We start from the raw sequence: 21071 nt of genomic DNA, 5'->3' as shown, positions 1-21071 counted from the left end.
CAGTGCAGGAGGGGGCCCGTCGCGTCTGGACTGACCCTCCTAAAGAGCATCCCACCTACGCTCCCCCCCCCCATTCCCGTAACCCCTGTGCATTGACCGTGACCAATCCACCTCAGCTGCACATCTTTGGACTAAAATAGTTTCTCTGTATCTACCCTACTTAATCATCTTAAACCCCTTAGTTAGATCACTCTCTCAGTACTGCAATGCCTTTGCCAGCTTCAAACTAGTGCTGAGGTCCGCGGAGCTGAACCCACAATCTCCTGACTCGAAGGCTCGAGTGCTCTCACTGAACTGACGCACAGCATTACTCCACATAGCTTCTGAACAAGGCTCCTTCTCAATGTAACACCCCTCCCTTTCTGTCTCAGTCTCCGGTCACTAAACAGGGTTAACGGACCATCTCCGCAGGTGATTCCCTCTCCTCCCCCCATCTCCCGCTTCCTGACAATAGTCACCGAGCCTCCCTCTGCAGGCTCTACACTCATCATGACAAAATTGCGGAGTGTCTCAGAGTCATAGAGTCGTTCACGGTGCAGAAGAAGAAGGCCATTTGGCCCATCAAGTCTATGCTGACTTCACACGGGAGCGTCCAGTCAATTCAATTCCCCCCGCTCTGTCCCCGATGACTATCCAGTCAGCTCACAACATTCTGCCTGAGGGACACAGTCTTGGTTCACCTCAGACATTTGTATTCACCCAGAACGGTACACGAGTCCAGCTGATTTCACATTGTGCAGTCTGCACATCACTCGCACTCTTAAAATGCCAAATCCGTGTTTGTGTTTAATTCCAGCAAACATGCTTCTTAAATTGCTGCTTATTAAATTGTTTCCATTTGCTCACTCTGAAATTATTTCTAGGTAACAAGCTATTGAAACTCTCTTTCTGCCTGATCACCCCGCCAGCAAGGCAGTTCAGATCAATAATGACTTGACTAATACAGGGACTGCGAGGCTACAGTGAGAGAGGGAGAGCTAGAGAGAGGAGCAAAACAAGAGAGGGGGCAGCACGGTGGCGCAGTGGTTAGCACTGCTGCCTCCGATCCCGGCCCCGGGTCACTGTCCGTGTGGAGTTTGCACATTCTCCCCGTGTCTGTGTGGGTCTCACCCCCACAACCCAAAGATGTGCAGGGTAGGTGGATTGGCCACGCTAAATTGCCCCTTAATGGGAAAAAAAAAAGAGAGAGAGGGGCAAAGGAGAGGGCAGGGGCATGGAGAGAATGAAGCTAAAAAGAGATTGAGGCCTACAGGAGGGCAGGGCTATCGAGGGGGCAAATTGAGTGGGAACTAAATGCAGGGAGCAGGAAAAACAGAATGGGAAAAAGTGGAAGTGAAGGAAGAGCAGAGGAGCAATTAACAGATTGAAAAGAGAGACAGGATTCAAGAGGATCCAGCGAAATTGAGGCGTGAGCTGTGGCCTTTGAACATTATCACCAGTGTCGACCTCATGCAATCGGTGTTTTCTTTATTCTTTCATTAGTTGACCATCTCTAATTGCCCTTGAACGGAGTGGTTTGCTCAGCCATTTCAGAGTCCGCCACATTGCTGTGGGTCTGTAGTCACATGAAGGCCAGAATAAGGGGCGGGATTCTCCCCTACCCGGCGGGGCGGGGGGTTCCGGCGTAATGGAGTGGCGGGAACCACTCTGGCATCGGGCCACCCCTAAAGGTGCGGAAGTCGCCAAGCCCTCACCTTGAGGGGCTAGGCCCACGCCGGAGTGGTTTCCGCTCCACCGGCTGGCGGGAAAGGCCTTTGGCGTCACGCCAGCCGGCGCCGAAAGTTCTTCGCCGGGCGACGCATGCGCGGGAGCGTCAGCGGCTGCTCACGTCATCCCCGCACATGCGCAGGGGACGGGGTCTCTTCCGCCTCCGCCATAGTGAAGACCATGGCAAGGGCGGAAGAAAAAGAGTGCCATAACGGCACAGGCCCACCCGCGGATCGGTGGGCCCCGATCGTGGGCCAGGCCACCGTGGGGGCACCCCCCGGGGCCAGATCGCCCTGCGCCCCCCCCAGGACCCGGGAGCCTGCCCGCGCCGCCTTGTCCCGCCGTTCAAAAGGATGCTTAATCCACGCCGGGCGGAGAGGGTTGACAGCGGCAGGACTTCGGCCCATCGCGGGCCGGAGAATTCCCGGGGGTGGGCCCGCCGACCGGCGCGGCGCGATTCCCGCCCCCGCCAAATCTCCGGTGGCGGAGAATTAGGGACACGGCGGGGTTGGGATTCACGCCAGCCCCCGGTGATTCTCCGACTCGGTGGGGGATCGGAGAATCACGCCTAAGGAGAGCAGACTTCCTCCCCTAGAGGATTTTAATGAACCAGATGCGTTTTTAACGACAAACCGATGATAGTTTCATGGAGTCGAGCTTTCAATTCCAGATTTTATTAACAGAATTTAAATTCCACCATCTGCCGTGGTGGGATTTGAACCCATGTCCACACACAAACCACCCCCCCCTCCAAACACCACCAACCCCCCCGATCCCCCCGAGCCCTAGCCTGGGCCTCTTTTGACACTAATCCACAACACCCTCTAAATCGCAAGCCTGTACTTTGATCCATTCTGCTTATCTGTGTGCTCTTTGAAAGCCGCCCATGTTCTCGCTCCTGTGAACCAACATTGCGACTGATCAGTGGAAATCTTATTCCATTTTGTCTCCTTTCATCCTGACACTCAGGGTTTTAACTCAACCACTCCTGTACTCCAGGGCTTTCGCTATCCCCCTCCTCATGTTCCTGGCTGGCTGACCTGAATGTTCAGATAAAATGAGACACAGACGGCAATTATTGAAAACAAAGGAATCTCTTCGACTATAAGTTTAGGTAGGATGGCCTTGCTTTCATTCCGTGTTGGAACTATAATCATCCTCTACTGCAATGATCAAAATCTCAACCCCTTCACACTGCTTTGCAATCTTCTTAATATACACCTCCACACATCACAGACAGACCTGCCAAATATACTTCAGCAAGCCAGGAATTTGCAATACAACGGGGAGGCTATTCGGTCATCACGGAGATGATATTCAACAGGGGCGATCTATTCCAAATCCCTCTCCCTACCCTTTGCTGAAAACCAAAGGCATTAATTTGTTCCTGATTAATACCAACATCCTTTTCAATGCTGTTCCAGTCTATGCCTCAACAGCCCTTTGGAATTTCACAGTAACTTCATTGGTGTTAATTATGTAAGACTACTTGTGACAATAAAGATTATTATGGTAAAAGGTTCCTTATCTTAATAACTCTGTGGAACTCTCTCTTCCGACTGTTCCCTTGTCCTACCACAAATCATCAGCATTCTGTGTTCCCCATATTACTGATTCACAAGTCAACATGAACAACCTTTCATACTTTATACTCTATTTTGAAACGCTCCATACACCCCCTCTTAGTCACATCTACTTCCAATATGGAGAGGCCCCAGTTCTTTTGAACCTCTTTGTGCAACTATTTTTTGAAATAAATTTAGAGTATCCAATTCTTTTTTTTCTCAATTAAGGGGCAATTTAGCGCGGCCAATCCACCTACCCTGCACATCTTTTGGGTTGTGGGGTTGAAACCCACGCAGACACGGGGAGAATGTGCAAACTCCACGCGGACAGTGACCCGGGGCCGGGATCAAAGCCGGTTCCTCGGCGCCGTGAGGCAGCAGTGCTAACCATCGCGCCGCCGGTCTTTGTGCAACTATAAATTCTCTTTCCTGAAATCGTTGTGTACTTTGCCATTTCCATGGTCGCCAGATAATGATCCCTGGTGAAAGGCCGACCTTTCACCTCTGGAACTGTATCCTGTTCTAATGTCAACCTCCAGAACAGTAGGTCACGGGGCCGAGCCTCAGAGCACATTTGAGCAAACGCTCTAGGCCGACAATGCCTGGGGCACTGTTGAGGGAGTGCTGTACTGTCAGAGGTGCCCTCTTTCAGATGGAGACATGAAACCGAGGCCCGCTCGGGAGGAGAGAGAGAGCGAGAGATGGAGTGGCGGAGAGGTTTAGGGAGGGAAAGCTGGGGTGAGGGGAGTGGGGATTCACAAGACATTGGAGAAGTTCAGTGATCTCACAGGCTTATCAGAACGGGAGGGGTTACAGAGATAGGGAGAAGCTGGGTCATGAACCCATGTGAAAACAAGGATGAACATTTTGAATGTGCAGCATTGCCGGACTGGCACCGATGTGGGGTCAGCGAGCACATGGGTAAATCAGACTGGACGTCATTGTTGAGCCTTTCAGGTGATACGTGACATTCCCTGACCAGGTGGGAAGAAAAGACTTGCATTTATACACCTTTTGTAAACTCCAAGGGTATCCTATAATGTCCTACAGCCAAGGTAATGCTTTGGATGTGCAGTCCCTCTTGTAGTATGGGAAGCATGGCAGTTTGTATACAAGACGCATTGCAGCAGCTCATCAAGCCTCCTTCGACAGCACCTTCCAAACCCGTGACCTCGACCGCCTCAAAGTACAAGGGCAGCAGATACCTGGGAACACCACCACCTGGAAGTTCCCCTCCAAGCCACTCACCATCAGGACCTGGAAATAGATCAGCCGTTCCTTCACTGACGCTGGGTCAAAATCCTGGGATTCCCTCCCTAACAGCACCGTGGGTCACCTACACCACATGGGCTCCAGCGATTCATCAGCAGCTTCTCACGGGCAATTCGAGTTTGGAAGATGCTGGCGAGGAGGGAGATCCTGTAACATTGAGCAGGATTTATCCAAACAAAAGCATATTGAGCTTTGTTAGAAGTGAGTCTGTGATCTGGGGTTCATTGCTTGAAAGGGAATTGGAAACAAAGTCAATGGAAATTTTCAAAAGGGGATTGGACATTCCAGCACCCAATCCTGCAGTACAAGAGGAAGTGCACGTCCAAATAATGCAGTGGCTATAAAACGCTTCGGAAAGGTCCTATACAAATGCAAGTCTTTGTTTTACAGTGTGTATTGCAGACGGTACACACTGCTGCCGTCGTACATCGGTTGTGGAGGGAGTGAATGTTGAAGGTGGTGGATGGGGTGCTAATGAAGCGGGGTGCTTTTTCAAGGATGGTGTCGAGCTTCCTGAGTGTTGTTGGAGCTGCATTCATCCAGGCAGACCCCACACCCCTCACTGCAACACTGATATACCCCACATCCCTCACTGTAACACTGATATACCCCACACCCCTCACTGTAACACTGATATACCCCACACCCCTCACTGTAACGCTGTTATTCCCCACACCCCTCACTGTAACACTGATATTCCCCACACCCCTCACTGTAACACTGTTATTCCCCACATCCCTCACTGTAACACACTGATATATCCCACATCCCTCACTGTAACACTGATATACCACACATCCCTCACTGTAACACTGATATTCCCCACACCCCTCACTGTAACACTGTTATTCCCCACACCCCTCACTGTAACACTCTGATATACCCCACACCCCTCACTGTAACACTGATATACCCCACACCCCTCACTGTAACACTGATATACCACACATCCCTCACTGTAACACCGATATACCCCACACCCCTCACTGTAACACTGATATACCCCACACCCCTCACTGTAACACTGATATACCCCACACCCCTCCCTGTAACACTGATATACCCCACACCCCTCACTGTAACACTGATATACCCCACACCCCTCACTGTAACACCGATATACCCCACACCCCTCACTGTAACACTCTGATATACCCCACACCCCTCACTGTAACACTGATATACCACACATCCCTCACTGTAACACCGATATACCCCACACCCCTCACTGTAACACTCTGATATACCCCACACCCCTCACTGTAACACTGATATACCCCACACCCCTCACTGTAACACTGATATACCACACTTCCCACACTGTAACACTGATATTCCCCACACCCCTCACTGTAACACTGATATACCACACATCCCTCACTGTAACACTGATATTCCCCACACCCCTCACTGTAACACTGATATACCCCACACCCCTCACTGTAACACTGATATACCACACATCCCTCACTGTAACACCGATATACCCCACACCCCTCACTGTAACACTGATATACCACACATCCCTCACTGTAACACCGATATACCCCACACCCCTCACTGTAACACTGATATACCCCACACCCCTCACTGTAACACTGATATACCACACTTCCCACACTGTAACACTGATATACCTCACTTCCCACACTGTAACACTGATATACCACACATCCCTCACTGTAACACTAACATACCCCACAACCCTCACACTAACACTGATATACCCCACATCCCTCACTGTAACACTGATATACCCCACACCCCTCACTGTAACACTAACATACCCCACAACCCTCACACTAACACTGATATACCCCACATCCCTCACTGTAACACTGATATACCCCACACCCCTCACTGTAACACTGATATACCCCACAACCCTCACTCTAACACTGATATACCCCACACCCCTCACTGTAACACTGATATACCCGACACCCCTCACTCTAACACTGATATACCCCACAACCCTCACTGTAACACTAACATACCCCACAACCCTCACACTAACACTGATATACCCCACATCCCTCACTGTAACACTGATATACCCCACACCCCTCACTGTAACACTAACATACCCCACAACCCTCACACTAACACTGATATACCCCACATCCCTCACTGTAACACTGATATACCCCACACCCCTCACTGTAACACTGATATACCCCACAACCCTCACTCTAACACTGATATACCCCACACCCCTCACTGTAACACTGATATACCCGACACCCCTCACACTAACACTGATATACCCCACATCCCTCACTGTAACACACTGATATACCCCACCTCCCACACTGTAACACTGATATACCCCACACCCCTCACTGTAACACTGATATACCCCACACCCCTCACAGTAACACTGATATACCCCACATCCCTCACTGTAACATTGATATTCCCCACAACCCTCACTGTAACACTGATATACCCCACACCCCTCACTGTAACACTGATATACCCCACACCCCTCACTGTAACACCAATATAACCCACACTCCTCACTGTAACACTGATATACCCCACACCCCTCACTGTAACACAGATATACCCCACATCCCTCACTGTAACACCAATATACCCCACTTCCCACAGAGTAACACCAATATATCCCACACCCCTCACTGTAACTCTGATATACCCCACACCCCTCACTGTAACACTGATATACCCCACACCCCTCACTGTAACACTGATATACCCCACACCCCTCACTGTAACACTGATATACCCGACACCCCTCACTGTAACACTGATATACCCCACACCCCTCACTGTAACACTGATATACCCCACACCCCTCACTGTAACACTGATATACCCCACACCCCTCACTGTAACACTGATATACCCCACACCCCTCACTGTAACACTGATATACCCCACACCCCTCACTGTAACACTGGTATACCCCACACCCCTCACTGTAACACTGATATACCCCACTTCCCTCACTGTAACACTGATATACCCCACACCACTCACTGTAACACTGATATACCCCACATCCCACACTGTAACACTGATAGACCCCACACCCCTCACTGTAACACTGATATACCCCACACCCCTCACTGTAACACTGATATACCCCACATCCCTCACTGTAACACCAATATACCCCACTTCCCACACTGTAACACTGATATACCCCACACCCCTCACTGTAACACTGATATACCCCACACCGCTCACTGTAACACTGATATTCCCCACACCCCTCACTGTAACACTGATATTCCCCACACCCCTCACTGTAACACTGATATACCACACATCCCTCACTGTAACACCGATATACCCCACACCCCTCACTGTAACACTAACATACCCCACAACCCTCACACTAACACTGATATACCCCACATCCCTCACTGTAACACTGATATACCCCACACCCCTCACTGTAACACTGATATACCCCACAACCCTCACTCTAACACTGATATAGCCCACACCCCTCACTGTAACACTGATATACCCGACACCCCTCACTCTAACACTGATATACCCCACAACCCTCACTGTAACACTAACATACCCCACAACCCTCACACTAACACTGATATACCCCACATCCCTCACTGTAACACACTGATATACCCCACCTCCCACACTGTAACACTGATATACCCCACACCCCTCACTGTAACACTGATATACCCCACACCCCTCACTGTAACACTGATATACCCCACATCCCTCACTGTAACATTGATATTCCCCACAACCCTCACTGTAACACTGATATACCCCACACCCCTCACTGTAACACTGATATACCCCACACCCATCACTGTAACACCAATATAACCCACACTCCTCACTGTAACACTGATATACCCCACACCCCTCACTGTAACACAGATATACCCCACATCCCTCACTGTAACACCAATATACCCCACTTCCCACAGAGTAACACCAATATATCCCACACCCCGCACTGTAACTCTGATATACCCCACACCCCTCACTGTAACACTGATATACCCCACACCCCTCACTGTAACACTGATATACCCCACACCCCTCACTGTAACACTGATATACCCCACACCCCTCACTGTAACACTGATATACCCCACACCCCTCACTGTAACACTGATATACCCCACACCCCTCACTGTAACACTGATATACCCCACACCCCTCACTGTAACACTGAGATACCCCACACCCCTCACTGTAACACTGATATACCCCACATCCCTCACTGTAACACTGATATACCCCACACGCCTCACTGTAACACTGAAATTCCCCACACCCCTCACTGTAACACTGATATACCCCACATCCCTCACTGTAACTCTGATATGCCCCACACCCCTCACTGTAACACTGATATACCCCACATCCCTCACTGTAACACCAATATACCCCACACCCCTCACTGTAACACTGATATTCCCCACACCCCTCACTGTAACACTGATATACCCCACACCCCTCACTGTAACACTGATATACCCCACACCCCTCACTGTAACACTGATATACCCGACACCCCTCACTGTAACACTGATATACCCCACACCCCTCACTGTAACACTGATATACCCCACACCCCTCACTGTAACACTGATATACCCCACACCCCTCACTGTAACACTGATATACCCCACACCCCTCACTGTAACACTGATATACCCCACACCCCTCACTGTAACACTGGTATACCCCACACCCCTCACTGTAACACTGATATGCCCCACTTCCCTCACTGTAACACTGATATACCCCACACCACTCACTGTAACACTGATATACCCCACATCCCACACTGTAACACTGATAGACCCCACACCCCTCACTGTAACACTGATATACCCCACACCCCTCACTGTAACACTGATATACCCCACATCCCTCACTGTAACACCAATATACCCCACTTCCCACACTGTAACACTGATATACCCCACACCCCTCACTGTAACACTGATATACCCCACACCGCTCACTGTAACACTGATATTCCCCACACCCCTCACTGTAACACTGATATTCCCCACACCCCTCACTGTAACACTGATAGACCGCACATCCCACACTGTAACACTGATATACACCACATCCCTCACTGTAACACCAATATACCCCACATCCCCCACTGTAACAGTGATATTCCCCACACCCCTCACTGTAATACTCTGATATACACCACACCCCTCACTGTAACACTCTGATATACCCCACACCCCTCACTGTAACACTGATATTCCCCACACCCCTCACTGTAACACTGATATACCCCACACCCCTCACTGTAACACTGATATACCCCACACCCCTCACTGTAACACTGATATATCCCACATCCCTCACTGTAACACTGATATACCCCACACCCCTCACTGTAACACTGATATATCCCACATCCCTCACTGTAACACTGATATACCCCACATCCCACACTGTAACACACTGATATACCCCACATCCCTCACTGTAACACACTGATATATCACACACCCCTCACTGTAACACACTGATATACCCCACATCCCTCACTGTAACACTGATATACCCCACACCCCTCACTGTAACACTGATATACCCCACATCCCTCACTGTAACACTGATATACCCCACACCCCTCACTGTAACACTGATATATCCACATCCCTCACTGTAACACCGATATAGCCCACATCCCTCACTGTAACACACTGATATGCCCCACTTCCCACACTGTAACACTGATATGCCCCACACCCTTCACTGTAACACTGATATACCCCACATCCCTCACTGTAATACACTGATATACCCCACCTCCCACACTGTAACACTGATATACCCCACACCCCTCACTGTAACACTGATATACCCCACACCCCTCACTGTAACACTGATATAGCCCACACCCCTCACTGTAACACTGATATTCCCCACACCCCTCACTGTAACACTGATATACCCCACATCCCTCACTGTAACACCGATATACCCCACTTCCCTCACTGTAACACCGATATACCCCACATCCCTCATTATAACACTGATATACCCCACACCCCTCACTGTAACACTGATTTACCCCACAACCCTCACTCTAACACTGATATACCCCACACCCCTCACTGTAACATTGATATACCTCACTTCCCACACTGTAACACTGATATTCCCCACACCCCTCACTGTAACACTGATATACCCCACACCCCTCACTGTAACACTGATATACCCCACAGCCCTCACTGTAACACTGATATACCCCACACCCCTCACTGTAACACTGCTATACCCCACATCCCTCACTGTAACACTGAGATACCCCACACCCCTCACTGTAACACTGATATATCCCACACCCCTCACTGTAACACTGATAGACCGCACATCCCCCACTGTAACACTGATACACCCCACATCCTCCTCTGTAACAACAATATACCCCACACCCCTCACTGTAATACTCTGATATACCCCACACCCCTCACTGTAACACTGTAATGTACCCCACACTGTAACACTGATAGACCGCACATCCCCCACTGTAACACTGATAGACCGCACATCCCTCACTGTAACAACAATATACCTCACACCCCTCACTGTAACACTGATATACCCCACACCCCTCACTGTAACGCTGATATACCCCACACCCTTCACTGTTTCACTGATAGACCGCACATCCCCCACTGTAACACTGATATACCCCACATCCCTCACTGTTTCACTGATAGACCGCACATCCCCCACTGTAACACTGATATTCCCCACACCCCTCACTGTAACACTGATATTCCCCAGACCCCTCACTGTAACACTGATATACCCCACACCCATCACTGTAACACTGATATTCCCCACACCCCTCACTGTAACACTGATATTCCCCAGACCCCTCACTGTAACACTGATATACCCCACAACAATCACTGTAACACTGATATTCCCCACACCCCTCACTGTAACACTGATATTCCCCAGACCCCTCACTGTAACACTGATATTCCCCACACCCCTCACTGTAACACCAATATACCCCACATCCCACACAGTAACACTGTTATTCCCCACACCCCTCCCTGTAACACTGATATACCCCACACCCCTCACTGTAACACTGATATACCACACATCCCTCACTGTAACACCGATATACCCCACACCCCTCACTGTAACACTGATATACCACACATCCCACACTGTAATACTGATATACCCCACACCCCTCATTGTAACACTGATATACCCCACATCCCACACTGTAACACTGTTATTCCCCACACCCCTCCCTGTAACACTGATATACCCCACACCCCTCACTGTAACACTGATATACCACACTTACCACACTGTAACACTGATATTCCCCACACCCCTCACTGTAACACTGATATACCCCACAACCCTCACTCTAACGCTGATATACCCCACACCCCTCACTGTAACACTAACATACCCCACAACCCTCACACTAACACTGATATACCCCACATCCCTCACTGTAACACACTGATATACCCCACCTCCCACACTGTAACACTGATATACCCCACACCCCTCACTGTAACACTGGTATACCCCACACCTCTCACTGTAACACTGATATACCCCACACCCCTCACTGTAACACTGATATTCCCCACACCCCTCACTGTAACACTGATATACCCCACATCCCTCACTGTAACACTGATATATCCACATCCCTCACTGTAACACCGATATAGCCCACATCCCTCACTGTAACACACTGATATGCCCCACTTCCCACACTGTAACACTGATATGCCCCACACCTTTCACTGTAACACTGATATACCCCACATCCCTCACTGTAACATACTGATATACCCCACCTCCCACACTGTAACACTGATATACCCCACACCCCTCACTGTGACACTGATATACCCCACACCCCTCACTGTAACACTGATATACCCCACACCCCTCACTGTAACACTGATATTCCCCACACCCCTCACTGTAACACTGATATACCCCACATCCCTCACTGTAACACCGATATACCCCACTTCCCTCACTGTAACACCGATATACCCCACATCCCTCACTGTAACACTGATATACCCCACACCCCTCACTGTAACACTGATTTACCCCACAACCCTCACTCTAACCCTGATATACCTCACTTCCCACACTGTAACACTGATATTCCCCACACCCTCACTGTAACACTGATATACCCCACACCCCTCACTGTAACACTGATATACCCCACAACCCTCACTGAAACACTGATATACCCCACACCACTCACTGTAACACTGCTATACCCCACCCCCTCACTGTAACACTGAGATACCCCACACCCCTCACTGTAACACTGATATATCCCACACCCCTCACTGTAACACTGATAGACCGCACATCCCCCACTGCAACACTGATACACCCCACATCCCCCACTGTAACAACAATATACTCCACACCCCTCACTGTAACACTCTGATATACCCCACAACCCTCACTGTAACACTCTGATATACCCCACATACCTCACTGTAACACTGATATACCCCACACCCCTCACTGTAACACTGATATACCCCACACCCCTCACTGTAACACTGAGATACCCCACACCCCTCACTGTAACACTGATATACCCCACACCCCTCACTGTAACACTGAGATACCCCACACCCCTCACTGTAACACTGATATACCCCACACCCCTCACTGTAACACTGATATACCCCACACCCCTCACTGTAACACTGATAGACCGCACACCCCTCACTGTAACACTGATATACCCCACACCCCTCACTGTAACGCTGATATACCCCACACCCCTCACTGTTTCACTGATAGACCGCACATCCCCCACTGTAACACTGATATACCCCACATCCCTCACTGTAACACTGATATATCCCACACCCCTCACTGTAACACTGATAGACCCCACACCCCTCACTGTAACACATTGATATACCCCACATCCCTCAGTGTAACACTGATATACCCCACACCCCTCACTGTAACACTGATATACCCCACAACCCACACTGTAACACTGATATACCCCACACCCCTCACTGTAACACTGATATACCTCACACCCCTCACTGTAACACTGATATTCCGAACACCCCTCGCTGTAACACTGATATACCCCACACCCATCACTGTAACACTGATATATCCCACACCCCTCACTGTAACACTGATATTCCCAACACCCCTCACTGTAACACTGTTATTCCCCACACCCCTCACTGTAACACGGATATACCCCAGACCCTCACTGTAACACTGAGATACCCCACACCCCTCAATGTAACACTGATATACCCCACATCCCTCACTGTAACACTGATATACCCCACACCCCTCACTGTAACACTAACATACCCCACAACTCTCACTCTAACACTGATATACCCCACATCCCTCACTGTAACACTGACATACCCCACACCCCTCACTATAACACTGATATACCCCACACCCCTCACTGTAACACTGATATACCCCACACCCCTCACTGTAACACTGATATACCCCACACCACTCACTGTAACACTGATATACCCCACACCCCTCACTGTAACATTGATATACCCCACATCCCACACTGTAACACTGTTATTCCCCACACCCCTCCCTGTAACACTGATATACCCCACATCCCTCACTGTAACACCGATATACCCCACACCCCTCACTGTAACACTGATATACCACACATCCCACACTGTAACGCTGATATACCCCACACCCCTCACTGTAACACTGATATTCCCCACACCCCTCACTGTAACACTGATATACCTCACTTCCCACACTGTAACACTGATATACCCCACACCCCTCACTGTAACACTAACATACCCCACAACCCTCACACTAACACTGATATACCCCACACCCCTCACTGTAACACTGATATACCCCACATCCCTCACTGTAACACTGATATACTCCACACCCCTCACTGTAACACTAACATACCCCACAACCCTCACTCTAACACTGATATACCCCACATCCCTCACTGTAACACTGATATAACCCACACCCCTCACTGTAACACTGATATTCCCAACACCCCTCACAGTAACACTGATATTCCCCACACCCCTCACTGTAACACTGATATACCCCACACACCTCACTGTAACACTCTGATATACCCCACACTCCTCCCTGTAACACTGATATTCCCCACACCCCTCACTGTAACACTGATATACCCCACACCCCTCACTGTAACACTGATATACCCCACATCCCACACTGTAACACTGTTATTTCCCCACACACCTCCCTGTAACACTGATATACCCCACATCCCTCACTGTAACACCGATATACCCCACACCCCTCACTGTAACACTGATATACCACACATCCCACACTGTAACACTGTTATTCCCCACATCCCTCACTGTAACACTGACATACCCCACACCCCTCACTGTAACACTGATTTACCCCACAACCCTCACTCTAACACTGATATACACCACACCCCTCACTGTAACACTGATATACCCCACACCCCTCACTGTAACACTGATTTACCCCTCAACCCTCACTCTAACACTGATATACCCCACACCCCTCACTGTAACACTGATTTACCCCACAACCCTCACTCTAACAGTGATATACCCCACACCCCTCACTGTAACACTGATATACCCCACACCCCTCACTGTAACAGTGATATTCCCCACACCCCTCACTGTAACACTGATATACCTCACTTCCCACACTGTAACACTGATATACCCCACACCCCTCACTGTAACACTGATATTCCCCACACCCCTCACTGTAACACTGATATACCTCACTTCCCACACTGTAACACTGATATACTCCACACCCCTCACTGTAACACTAACATACCCCACAACCCTCACTCTAACACTGATATACCCCACATCCCTCACTGTAACACTGATATAACCCACACCCCTCACTGTAACACTGATATACCCCACACCCCTCACTGTAACACTGATAGACCGCACATCCCCCACTGCAACACTGATACACCCCACATCCCCCAGTGTAACAACAATATACTCCACACCCCTCACTGTAACACTCTGATATACCCCACACCCCTCACTGTAACACTGTTATACCCCTCACTGTAACACTGATATACCCCACACCCCTCACTGCAACACTGAGATACCCCACACCCCTCACTGTAACACTGATATACCCCACACCCCTCACTGTAACACTGAGATACCCCACACCCCTCACTGTAACACTGATATACCCCACACCCCTCACTGTAACACTGATATACCCCACACCTCTCACTGTAACACTGATAGACCGCACACCCCTCACTGTAACACTGATATACCCCACACCCCTCACTGTAACGCTGATATACCCCACACCCCTCATTGTTTCACTGATAGACCGCACATCCCCCACTGTAACACTGATAACCCCACATCCCTCACTGTAACACTGATATCCCCCACACCCCTCACTGTAACACTGATATACCCCACACCCCTCACTGTAACACATTGATATACCCCACATCCCTCACTGTAACACTGACATACCTCACACCCCTCACTGTAACACTGATATACCCCACACTCCTCACTGTAACACTGATATACCCCACACCCCTCACTGTAACACTGATATACCCCACAACCCACACTGTAACACTGATATACCCCACACCCCTCACTGTAACACTGATATACCTCACACCCATCACTGTAACACTGATATTCCCCACACCCCTCACTGTAACACGGATATACCCCACACCCTCACTGTAACACTGAGATACCCCACACCCCTCACTGTAACACTGATATACCCCACACCCCTCACTATAACACTGATATACCCCACACCGCTCACTGTAACACTGATAGACCGCACACCCCTCACTGTAACACTGATATACCCCACACCCCTCACTGTAACACTGATATACCCCACACCCCTCACTGTTTCACTGATAGACCGCACATCCCCCACTGTAACACTGATATACCCCACAGCCCTCACTGTAACACTGATATACCCCACACCCCTCACTGTAACACTGATATACCCCACACCCCTCACTGTAACACATTGATATACCCCACATCCCTCAGTGTAACACTGACACACCCCACACTCCTCACTGTAACACTGATATACCCCACACCCCTCACTGTTTCACTGATAGACCGCACATCCCCCACTGTAACACTGATATACCTCACACCCCTCACTGTAACACTGATATACCCCACACCCCTCACTGTAACACCGATATACCCCACACCCCTCACTGTAACACTGATATACCCCACACCCCTCACTGTAACACCGATATACCCCACACCCCTCACTGTAACACCGATATACCCCACATCCCACACTGTAACACTGATATACCCCACACCCCTCACTGTAACACTGATATACCCCACACCCCTCACTGTAACACTGATATACCCCACACCCCTCACTGTAACACTGATATACCCCACACCCCTCACTGTAACACTGATATACCCCACACCCCTCACTGTTTCACTGATATATCCCACACCCCTCACTGTAACACTGATATACCCCACACCCCTCACTGTTTCACTGATATATCCCACACCCCTCACTGTAACACTGATATACCCCACACTCATACCTGGGTGTAAGGATGGAAATCATACAGACCAACTGAATGATAAAATACACCTCCGCCAATCAGTTAACCCCAACCTCTCCTCTTCTCCTCTCCCCAAAACTTCACTCACGTCCCCGCCCACACCCATACCGCCACACCCTCCGTACTCCCTCACTTCTCCACATCCATACCTCCCCATATCTATACTCCCTCCACACCCATACTCCCCCCACACACATACCCCCCCCACATCCTCCCAACCCACACATCCATACACCCACTACACCCTTACGCTCCACACCCATACCGCCACATACTCACCCCCCCATACACTCACCCTCCCCACGCCAGACCCTCCACACACCCCAGCTCGAGCCGAGACAGCCCACCTACACACCTCCACATTCATACTCCCCACACACCCATAACCCCCACACCCATGCCCTCCCACACCAAGACACCCCCACACCCATACCCCCCACACCCATATCTCCCACACCCATACCCCCACACCCAAACCCCCCACACCCATACCCCCCACACCCACCACACCGAAACTCCCCACACCCATACCGCCCACACCCATACCCCCACACCCAAACCCCCCACACCCATACCGCCCACACCCATACCCCCCACACCCAAACCCCCCACACCCATACCCCCCACACCCATACCCCCCACACCCTTACCCCCCACACCCATACCCCCCACAACCAAACCCCCCACACCATACCCCCCACACCCATACCCCCCACACCCTAACCCCCCACACCCATACCCCCACACCCATACCCCCCACGCCCAAACTCCCCACACCCATACCACCCACACCCATACCTCCCCACACCCATGCCCCCCACACCCAAACCCCCCACACCCATACCCCCCACACCCATACCCCCCACACCCTAACCCCCCACACCATACCCCCACACCCATACCCCCCACACCCAAACCCCCCACACCCATACCACCCACACCCATACCTCCTCACACCCATACCCCCACACCCATACCCCCCCACACCCAAACCCCCCCACACCCATACCACCCATACCTCCCCACACCCATACCCCCCACACCCAAACCCCCCACACCCATATCCCCCACACCCAAACCCCCCACACCCATACCCCCCATACCCATACCCCCCACACCCAAACTCCCCACACCCACACCGCCCACACCCAAACTCCCCACACCCATACCCCCCATACCCATACCCCCCACACCCATACCCCCACACCGAAACTCCCCACACCCATGCCCCCCACACCCATACCCCCCACACCCATACCACCCACACCCATACCTCCTCACACCCATACCCCCACACCCATACCCCCCCACACCCAAACCCCCCCACACCCATACCACCCATACCTCCCCACACCCATACCCCCCACACCCAAACCCCCCACACCCATATCCCCCACACCCAAACCCCCCACACCCATACCACCCATACCCATACCCCCACACCCAAACTCCCCACACCCACACCGCCCACACCCAAACTCCCCACACCCATACCCCCCACACCCAAATCCCCCACACCCATACCCCCCACACCCATACCCCCACACCGAAACTCCCCACATCCATACCCCCCACACCCATACCCCCCACACCCAAACCCCCCACACCCATACCCCCACCCCCATACCCCCCACACCCAAACTCCCCACACCCATACCCCCCCACACCCAAACCCCCCCACACCCTTACCCCCCACACCCATACCCTCCACACCCGTACCCCCCACACCCACACCCCCCACACCGAAACTCCCCACACCCATACACCCCACACCCAAACCCCCCACACCCATACCCCCCACACCCATACCCCCACACCCAAACTCCCCACACCCAAACCCCCCCACACCCATACCCCCCACACCCATACCCCCCCAGACACATACCCCCCACACCCATACCCCTCACACCCATATTTCCCACCCACCCCTACATCCATGCCCCCCCCCAAAATCCATACCCCCTCACACCCATACCCCCAGATCCACTCCCCCATGTTCATTCCCACCTCCTCCCTGCCCCCCCCCCCCCCACTGGCCTTCCCCCCCCCCCCATACCCTGACCCACTCCTTGCACAGCCACCAATGAAGGGAAGATAATCAAGATTAAAATCAGTCGGTGCAGTTGTGCAGAGCGGACCCAAGCTTTTTTGCAAGTCTCTTTTTGAGAAAGAACTCTCCCGCTGAACAAACCGAGCTGTTAAAATGAGATAGCGTTCAACTGGAGAGCCCTTCCCCAGCCTCATCTCCATTCAATTTTGATGGATCTGGGTTCTGCGCAATCAGACAAGGGACATGAATTAGAAACCTAACATAGAAGCTGCCCAACCTCAGCGGAGTCTCAGATAACGCGAATGATTGGGGTTATGGAGCCATCGATCAAATTGTAGAGGCTAGCTGTCCCGGTGAGGGACTTTGCCAACCCCCTCTTCGGGGAGAGAAAAGAAAATGCTTTCTGTTGGAATCATCTTTATTCAGTGTAGCCCCTGGCTCTTTCCTCGGCCTGCAATGTGGCTTATAAATCACGGCCCAGGCACCCCAGCCAATTAAAAGTCGGTACCCGTTTTTCCCAGCCTTGGCCTGCCTTTACTGAGGCCCTCTCGGACAGTACCAGTTGGCCTGGGGTGGGCGAAATATGAAGTGTGAGTGGGAGTTACTGTGGTAAACCACTGTGTTCCTATATTGAGGGTTGTACGGTAGAACCTGCACTCCAGGTTCACCTGGGCCTCTGCATGCTAGCTCCGCCCAGGAGCCGGGTTATAAATATGCGTGGCCTTCAGATCGCAGCCATTTCGTCAGCTGCTGTAGGAGGCCACACTTCAGATACTAATAAAGCCTCAATTTCATTGCCTTGTGGTCAAAGGTGTTTTTCTTCAAAAACTTTTCCACGAGGGACAGGTGGTACGGCACGGTCCAACTACTTGGAGCGTTCCGCGACAATGAGGCCAGGCCCATCCTTCGTAACACCGGGGACAGGTAGAACCTCAGTATGTAGTGACACTTGGTGTTTGCATATTGGGGGTCCACACACAGCTTGATAATGTACACTGAGGGGCGGGTAACAGTGTAAACCCCCCTCGGTCTGGGTAGGAAAGAAACATGACAGTGTAAATGTTTAAGAAGGAATTGTAACGTAAAGAGCGATATGTGTGTAATGTTATCAAAATTGAATGGAAGAAAGTCAAGGGAATGTGTAACTCTGATGGAAATGTACAGTCAAGCCAATTCGAAATGTTCTGTAACGTTTATGATAGATTTTATGAATAAAGTATATTTTTGGAAAAAAAAATAAAGCCTCAGTTTGAATTCAACTTCGTCTGCAGCCAAATTGATGGTGCCTCAGTTACCACTACCATTAATATTTAAATGATGAAAACGTTCAAGCGTGACCCACCGGCGAGGCAGCGATCGGCCTGTTAAAAAGCTCCATCGTCCCCAAGGAGGTCATTAGGATGTGAGCTGGATGCTGTGGATCTCTTCAAGCCCGGGCCCCCTTTACTGTAGGTGACAACACTATATATAGTACTGATAAATACACAGGGCAGAAACTGGGGGCTGGGGGGCGTAATCCAGTGTTACACGCAAGGTAGCTGCTATCAGCCGTCCCTCAGTAATTGTTCCCCCTCATTCCCACTTACTATCATTAGCACTCGCTATGTTTCAGCACCAACCTGCACTAAAAACAAAACCCAGTCAAAACAGACACAGAAAAATTGAAATATTAATGATTGCCCTCCCTCTTTGAGGCTGTTTGATGTGCTTTGTAGTGGCACTCTATTTAAAACAAGAACTGAGAGACTTAGCACTTAGCAACCTTCACAGCGGTTAGGTTGAAATAGTCAAGTAGGGCAGTGGG

This window comes from Scyliorhinus torazame, chromosome 16, assembly GCF_047496885.1.
Source record: "Scyliorhinus torazame isolate Kashiwa2021f chromosome 16, sScyTor2.1, whole genome shotgun sequence".
In the NCBI taxonomy this organism is placed as follows: Eukaryota; Metazoa; Chordata; class Chondrichthyes; order Carcharhiniformes; family Scyliorhinidae; genus Scyliorhinus; species Scyliorhinus torazame.
The sequence above is the reverse complement of the archived record's forward strand: the minus strand, read 5'-3'. Positions refer to the sequence as shown.